We start from the raw sequence: 8,612 nt of genomic DNA, 5'->3' as shown, positions 1-8,612 counted from the left end.
GTGTCCCATCTGCCCTAGGAGATGAGGGACCAGGGTTGAAGTCTAACCCAAAAGTCTTCTTGTTCTGCTTCGCTGAGTTTTGAGCAAACTGGAAGTTGCGCTTGAATAGATTGTCGTCATGACACCATAGTAGTGACGACGAGTGTGCATCAGCAGGCTGTGGTCCACGGACCATGCATGGATAGAAGCCTTGAGCAATGGCTTCATCTCTGGACCTGGGTAGAAGATTCTTGAATAGGATGTCTCCCCACGGTCTCTTGATGGCATTTTTCTCAGCATACTCCTGGGTCACAAATCTGTATTTGAACCATTGTTCTGCCCAATATCTTCGAATCCATTGGATTCAGGTCTTGCGCTGACTGTAATCCTCTTCAGGATCTGTCTTGTACATTTCTGAGAGTTCATCTGGCAGATCTCTAGAGGTCTCACCATGACGCTTTCTGCCACCCTTCCTTGCTGCTTTCTCTGAAGCCATAAACTTTAAATTGAAAGGCTTCAAGATGTTCAAAGGCTTCAAAGGTTTTCGTTTGCTGGACCAACAGGAACTGGCTTCGGGAGAATTTATGTGATGCTGTAAGAATTCTGCAAATGAATGCAGACTATGAGAACCAAAGGATTCTCCCACGGACATGTACCTGTGACAGCATTAAGGTGCGAGGGAAGGGGAAGAGGTCATATGCATTCTCAGAAGATTTTGAAGATAAATCAGTTTAGAAGACATTGACCTCATCGTGCGAAGACATTCACTCATAGATAAGAAGTTGGTTCCAGATTTGTACGAATCCACAGATCAGTACAAGTGAGGAATCTAACTACTTTGTGAAGCACAAGTGAATATACTAGGCATGTTATGAGATGCAGTATGAGAGAGATATAGCTTGTGTGAACAGAAATTGCTTGTGGTAGAAAGTGACAAATCCATAGGATCAATGGTGCTGTAAAAAGAGGAAGTTTTATTTACCACACTAAGAACTGCTAGACGGAGTGTAAGATGAGGCCGAGCAGTTCGATCTTCCGTGCCCTAACTTGGCGACAGAGGACACCTACGGCGACGCCGGAGAGGACGATGTCCGTGGTCGGCGTGAAGACGGCGTCGGAGAGGTTGCGGCAGCGAAGCGCTTCGTCGCCGGCGTCGTCGAGGGCTAGTTGTGGCGCTAGGGTTCGTGCGAGGGTGGAAGAAGAGATAATGACCGCAGTGAGTGTGTATTTATAGGTACAGGGGCGACACTGTGCTATTACACAGGTGCCCCTGGTGATTCGCATCTGAGGAACACATGGCCATTATGCGGAATTTTGGGGTTTGTTCCACGACCCACGCACGTCTGGATTGTCGGGTGGTCGTTCCTACTTCTCCGGATTTCATGTGGAGGAAAGAGCATTGAAAACGGACTTAATGGTTGTCTTTGTATCTTCTGCTGACAAGGACGTAGAGAAGACATTCGACAGTTTCAATAGAATGCATATGACTTGGAGAGATAGAGTTTGAGATAGAAAGCATAGAGAGGTTAGGGTCCGATCACATTCACTTAGTTCAAAAGATTCAACACGAAGACATAGCTATAAGTGAATGCTATAGAGGACAGAACACTAGTATATATATATATATATATCTATAATCAACATAGTGATGATAATCATGAAAATATGTTGATATCGAAGCCAAACCAAATGTGAAGACATTGCAAGGTAACGCCATGAGTGAAACACTTCAAAATGGAACGTTTGGTGGTGGCATTACCCACCGTATAGGAAGTATTAGACCCAGACACGGCGCACAATTATCGTGGCGCTCCGAAGTCAAATTCCACATTGATGTATTCACACTTAGAATGTATGTCTTCATTGATTGAAGATATACTTTACTTCGTGTGTTGCACATCTAAGTCATCAATATGCATAAGGGTTAGGATGTGTGCCTGATCACAGGACATTTGAGGATTCCAGGATATTTAGCTCACACCGTAACTTGCAAAACCTCTTCTCATCCAAGGGCTTGGTGAAGATATCTGCCAATTGCTCTTCAGTGTTGACGTGTATGATATCAATGTCTTCCTTCACAACATGATCTCTGAGAAAGTGATGACGAATTTCAATGTGCTTTGTCTTCGAGTGCTGAACTGGGTTGTTGGCAATCTTGATGGCGCTTTCCTTGTCGCAGTAAAGTGGCACTTGCTTCAGATGAATGCCATAGTCCTTGAGTGTTTGCTTCATCCATAGAAGCTGAGCGCAGCAAGATCCAGCAGCAATGTATTCAGATTCAGCAGTGGAGAGAGATACACAGTTCTACTTCTTTGAAGACCAACATACAAGTGATCGTCCCAGAAAGTGACATGTGCCTGATGTAGACTTTCGATCAACTTTGTCACCAGCATAATCAGCATCCGAGAATCCAACCAGATCAAACTCTGAGCCCTTTGGATACCATAATCCTAGAGTTGGGGTGTGAGCCAAATATCGAAGAATTCGCTTCACAGCTAAGTGATGCGACTCCTTTGGTGCCGCTTGAAATCGAGCACACATGCAAACACTAAGCATAATATCTGGCCTAGATGCACATAGATAAAGTAAAGAACCAATCATGGAGCGGTATACCTTTTGATCGAACTCTTTACCATTGTCGTCAGGACCCAGATGATGTTTGGCCGGCATTGGTGTTGTGAAGCCTTTGCAGTGTTGCATACCGAACTTCTTCAGGCAATCTTTGAGATACTTCTCTTGAGATATGAAGATGCCATTGTGTTGTTGTCATATTTGAAGACCAAGGAAGAACTTTAGCTCCCCCATCATGGACATCTGATATTGCTCTTGCATCATATATCCAAACTCTTCATTGTACTTCTGATTGGTGCAGCCGAAGATAATGTCATCCACATATATTTGGCACACAAATAGTTCACCATCATATGTCTTCGTGAAAAGAGTGGGATCTAGGGAACTAGGTATGAAGCCTTTGCTCTCCAGGAAGTATTTGAGTGTGTCATACCAGGCCCGAGGGGCTTGTTTGAGGCCATACAATGCCTTGTTGAGCTTGTATACCATGTCAGGATGTTTTGGATTTTCAAAGCCAGGCGGTTGTGCAACATACACTTCTTCTTCAATCTTGCCATTGAGAAAGGCACTCTTCACATCCATTTGATATAGAAGTATGTTATGATGATTTGCATAGGCCAGCAGTATGCGTATGGCTTCAAGTCTAGCCACAGGAGCAAATGTTTTATCGAAGTCAATGCCTTCCACTTGAGTATATCCTTGAGCAACAAGACGAGCTTTGTTTCTGACAACTTGACCATGCTCATCTTGCTTGTTGCGGTATATCCATTTGGTGCCTATTATATTGTGCTTCCGTGGATCAGGACGCTTAACCAGTTCCCATACATTATTCAGCTCAAACTGTTGAAGCTCTTCTTGCATAGCTTGAATCCATTCAGGTTCCATGAAGGCTTCTTCAACTTTCTTGGGTTCTGTTATTGAGACGAATGCGAAGTGCCCACAGAAATTTGCTAGCTGAGTTGCCCTTGAATGAGTGACTGGACCAGGTGCATTGATGCTATCAATTATTCTTTCAATCTGCACTTCATTGGCAACGCGAGGATGTACAGGGTGAAGACTTTGCTCTTGCTGTTCATTGTCATTGTTGGAAGGAATGTCTTCAGGCTGAGCATTGTCTTCATGTTGATCAGGTGCTGAAATGATAAGTTCTTCTTCAGGATGAGCTTCAGAAGGTATAATTTCTCCAGTTCCCATTAGCTTGATTGATTCACTGGATGGAACTTCATCTAGCACATTTGGCAGCTGCTCTCTTTGTGAACCATTGGTCTCATCGAACCGCACATCCACTGTTTCAACCACTTTGTAATGAAAGAGATTGAAGACTCTGTAGGAGTGCGAATCCTTTCCATATCCAAGCATAAAACCCTCATGTGCTTTTGGTGCAAATTTTGAGGTGTGATGTGGGTCCTTGATCCAGCACCTTGCGCCAAATACTCTGAAGTAACTGACATTTGGCTTTTTGCCAGTAAGGAGCTCATAAGATGTCTTGTTCAGTAGCTTGTGAAGATAAACACGATTGATTGTATGGCATGCAGTATCAATGGCTTCGGGCCAGAATTTTCTTGGGGTCTTATATTCATCTAGCATCGTTCTGGCCATCTCAATTAGTGTTCCGTTCTTGCGTTCGACGACGCCATTCTGCTGTGGCGTGTACGGGGCTGAGAATTCATGTGTGATGCCCAATGTATCAAGATATGTATCAAGGCCAGTGTTCTTGAATTCAGTGTCATTGTCACTTCTGATGTGCTTTATCTTGGCGCCAAAATTGTTCATAGCTTGATTGGCGAAGCGTCTGAAGACATCCTGCACTTCAGTCTTGTAAAGGATTATGTGCACCCAAGTATATCTAGAATAATCATCAACAATAACGAAGCCATAGAGGCAAGCAGTAGTAGTTAGAGTTGAGTAATGAGTGGGACCGAAAAGATCCATGTGAAGCAGTTCGAAGGGTCGAGTAGTAGTCATGATTGTCTTCGAGGGATGTTTGGCCCTCGTCATCTTCCCTGCTTCACAGGCACCGCATAAGTGTTCTTTCTTGAACTTGACGCCCTCGATGCCTATGACATGCTTCTTCTTCGCAAGGGTGTGGAGGTTCCTCATGCCAGCATGTCCAAGCCTCTGATGCCAGAGCCAGCATTCTGAAGCCTTTGCTAGAAGACATACTGCAAGTTGTGGCCCTGCTAAGAAATCTACCACGTACAAATCATCTTTTCGATACCCTTCAAACACTAGAGACTTGTCAGATTCCATTAGTACAAGACAACGATATTTTCCAAACATTACGATCATGTTCAAATCGCAAAGCATTGAGACAGACATTAAGTTGAAGCCAAGGGATTCAACAAGCATGACTTTATCCATGTGTTGATCCCTTGAGATTGCAACTCTACCTAGACCCAATACCTTACTTTACCAGTGTCAGCAAATGTGATGTGGCTCTTGTCGGATGGACGTAAGGTTGAGTCCATAAGAAGACTTCTTTTGCCAGTCATGTGATTTGTACACCCACTGTCAATAATCCATTCTGAAGACGCTGGTGTCGTACCCTACAATGCAGTTAGGGGGATAGGCTTCACCAAGAGCATTGTGAAGAAAAAACATTTGACGAACCAGTGGGTTATGAAAGCTTAGATCCAGGTTAGGACTAATAGGGAGAGTAGCAAGCGATTCAGGTACGAAGTACATAGTAAGACCATTTGGGCATTTGATCTTGCGCCCTACAAGATGTTTAAGGTCCCCAGCAATAGCGTCAGACAATTTTGGTTTTCTGCTGGAGACCTTTCCCTGCAAAAGAGAGTTAAGCTTTCTTAGCCACCCACATCAAGGGCGGCTTAGAAGCAATAAGTCTAAGTGCAGCATCTGAGAATTTTGGCTTTGAAGCCTTAGCAAACAGTCTTGCAGGCGGACAATAGTACTCATAAGAATAAGCAGAATAGTTCTTGGTCTTATGAACATGGCGGTTTGATGAACCGCTCTCATATTCATATGCCTGATTATGGTTTCCCTGCAAAACATTTGCGTTAGTGCGACTCAGGTGAGTCCTCTGTCTGTATGAAGCCTTTGGACAGTATGAAGCCTTTGGTCTGAGGTTTGTCTTCTTCACGTGAGGTGTCATGATGACATTCACAGGAAGGCTCTCCAGACACCTTTTCGGAACCCAGATCTTCTTCATAGGCGGTCTATTCCTGCAGTTAGTACCAATGTATCTGGCAAACACTTCACCATTCTGATTCTTAAACAGTATATAGTTTGCATCAAAGGATTCATCAATGATAATGGGGTTAGCACAAGTGAAGCCAGATAGATTGGATGGATCTGCTGAAGGTTCCTTTGCAGCAACCCACATGGTTTTGGGGTACTGCTCAGGTTTCCAGTAAGAGCCATCTGCATTCATTTTCCTTACGAACCCTACACCCTCTTTCCTAGGGTTTCGATTCAGAATCTGCTTTTTCAGGACATCACAGTGTCTGATGCCCTTTAAGACTTTTGTACATCCCTGTTTGAAGCAATGTCTTCAACCTAGCATTCTCATCAGCAATAGCGGTGGTATCCTCAGCAGAGGGGTTAGTTACCACATCAACAGTTGAAGATATTGCAACAGCAGTAGCAGTAGAACATTCAGCAACAGAAGTAGCATTATCATGCTCAATGCATTTAAGACATGGTGGTTCAAATCCTTCCTGAGCGGGACTGATCTGTTTGGCGCGAAGTGACTCGTTTTCAGTTTGAAGATCTTCATGAACCGCTCTCAATTTCTCAAGATCTTGCTTCCTTTGAAGATAATCATAGGAAAGCTTTTCATGAGTTGTTGAGAGAGTTTCATGACGACTTTCAAGTTCCTGATACTTAACGTGAAGATTTTTTATGTCTTCAATTAAGGATTCAGATCGAGTCATTTCAGCACCTAACAGATCATCGCTTCTGTCTAACAGTTTTTGAATATGTTCCATAGCTTTCTGTTGTTCAGTTGCAACTTTAGCAAGTGTTTTGTAGCTAGGTTTTGAACCACAATCAGAGTCATTGTCACTAGATGTTTGATAGTGATTAGTGCGTGTGTTTACCTTAGCACCGCGTGCCATGAAGCAGTAGGTAGAAGCGGAGTAGTCCTTGTCATTTGCATCGGTGTCGGTGATGAAGTCATTATCTTCAGTGTTGAAGATGGACTTGGCAACGTATGCTGTAGCCAGACTTGCGACGCCTGAGTCGGATTCCTTCTCAGACTCCACCTCCGCCTCCTCAGAAGCAGACTCCTCCTCTGAATCCATTTCCTTGCCAACAAACGCACATGCCTTGCCAGATGAGCTCTTCTTGTGTGATGAAGACTTTGAGGAAGACTTGGAAGAAGACTTTGAGTATTTCTTCTTCTTCTTCTTGTCGTCAGAGTCATATTCCTTTCTCTTCTTCTTCTTTTTGTTCTCATTGTCCCACTGTGGACACTCAGAGATGAAGTGGCCAAGTTTCTTGCACTTGTGACATGTTTTCTTCTTGTAGTCATGAGCAGGAGCTTCATCATTCCTTGAACTTGATCGGGAAGACTTTCTGAAGCCTTTCTTCTTGGTGAATTTTTGGAACTTCTTGACAAGCATAGCAAGTTCCCTTCCAATGTCTTCAGGATCATCAGAACTGCTGTCAGATTGTTCTTCAGATGAGGAGACAGCTTTTGCCTTCGAGGCACGAGTTCACCCATAGTTTGGACCGTAGATATCTCTTTTCTCCAAAAGCTGAAACTCATGTGTGTTGAGCCTCTCAAGTATGTCAGACGGATCAAGTGTCTTGAAATCAGGACGTTCTTGAATCATCAGGGCCAGGATGTCAAACGAACTATCAAGTGATCTCAGCAGCGTCTTGACGACTTCGTGTTTGGTAATCTCAGTGGCGCCGAGGGCTTGAAACTCATTTGTGATGTCAGTGAGTCGGTTAAATGTGTGCTGGACATTCTCATTGTCATTTCGCTTGAAGCGGTTGAAGAGGTTGCGAAGGACACTGATTCTCTGATCTCTCTAGGTTGAGATGCCTTCATTGACCTTGGAGAGCCAGTCCTAGACCAGCTTGGATGTCTTCAAAGCACTCACACGGCCATACTGTCCTTTGGTCAGATGACCACAGATGATATTCTTGGCAGTAGAGTCCAGTTGAACAAATTTCTTGACATCAGCAGCAGTGACACCTTCTCCAGCCTTGGGAACGCCGTTCTCGACGACATACCATAGGTCAACGTCAATGGCTTCAAGATGCATGCGCATCTTATTCTTCCAGTAGGGATATTCAGTTCCATCGAAGACGGGGCACGCAACGGAGACTTTAATTATCCCTGCAGTCGACATAGCTAAAACTCCAGGTGGTTAAAGCGAATCACACAGAACAAGGGAGCACCTTGCTCTGATACCAATTGAAAGTGCGTTATATCGACTAGAGGGGGGTGAATAGGCGATTTTTATGAAAGTCTTCAGAACATAGAAGTTTTGAAGACAAACGATAAAATTAAACCTATTAGCATGCAGCGGAAGGTAGACTACACTAGGCAAACCATAGTCAAGTATTCAATGAAGTGAAAGCACAAAGACTAATAGCAGCTAGGTAGTAAGGATCAGGTAGGAAGATATTGTGAAGCCAAACAGAACACGCAGTCACTCAGTGAAGACAAATGATAGTGCAAACATACAATGACTTCACAAGGAGTAACAGTAAGTAAAGGGAAGTGAAGATGAAACCAGTGACTCGTTGAAGACAATGATTTGTTGGACCAGTTCCAGTTGCTGTGACAACTGTACGTCTGGTTGGAGCGGCTAGGTATTTAAACCTTAGGACACACAGTCCCGGACACCCAGTCCTCACCGTATTCTCCTTGAGCTAAGGTCACATAGACCTCGCCCAATCACTTTGGTAAGTCTTCAAGGTAGACTCCCAAACCTTCACAGACTTCGTTCACCGGTAATCCACAATGTCTCTTGGATGCTTAGAACGCGACGCCTAACCGGCTGGAGGATGCACAGTCCTCAAGTGTAATAAGTCTTCAGATCACACAGACAAGAAGACTTAAGTGATGCCCAATTCTCTCTGGC

This window comes from Triticum urartu, chromosome 4, assembly GCF_003073215.2.
Source record: "Triticum urartu cultivar G1812 chromosome 4, Tu2.1, whole genome shotgun sequence".
Taxonomy (NCBI): Eukaryota; Viridiplantae; Streptophyta; class Magnoliopsida; order Poales; family Poaceae; genus Triticum; species Triticum urartu.
The sequence above is the reverse complement of the archived record's forward strand: the minus strand, read 5'-3'. Positions refer to the sequence as shown.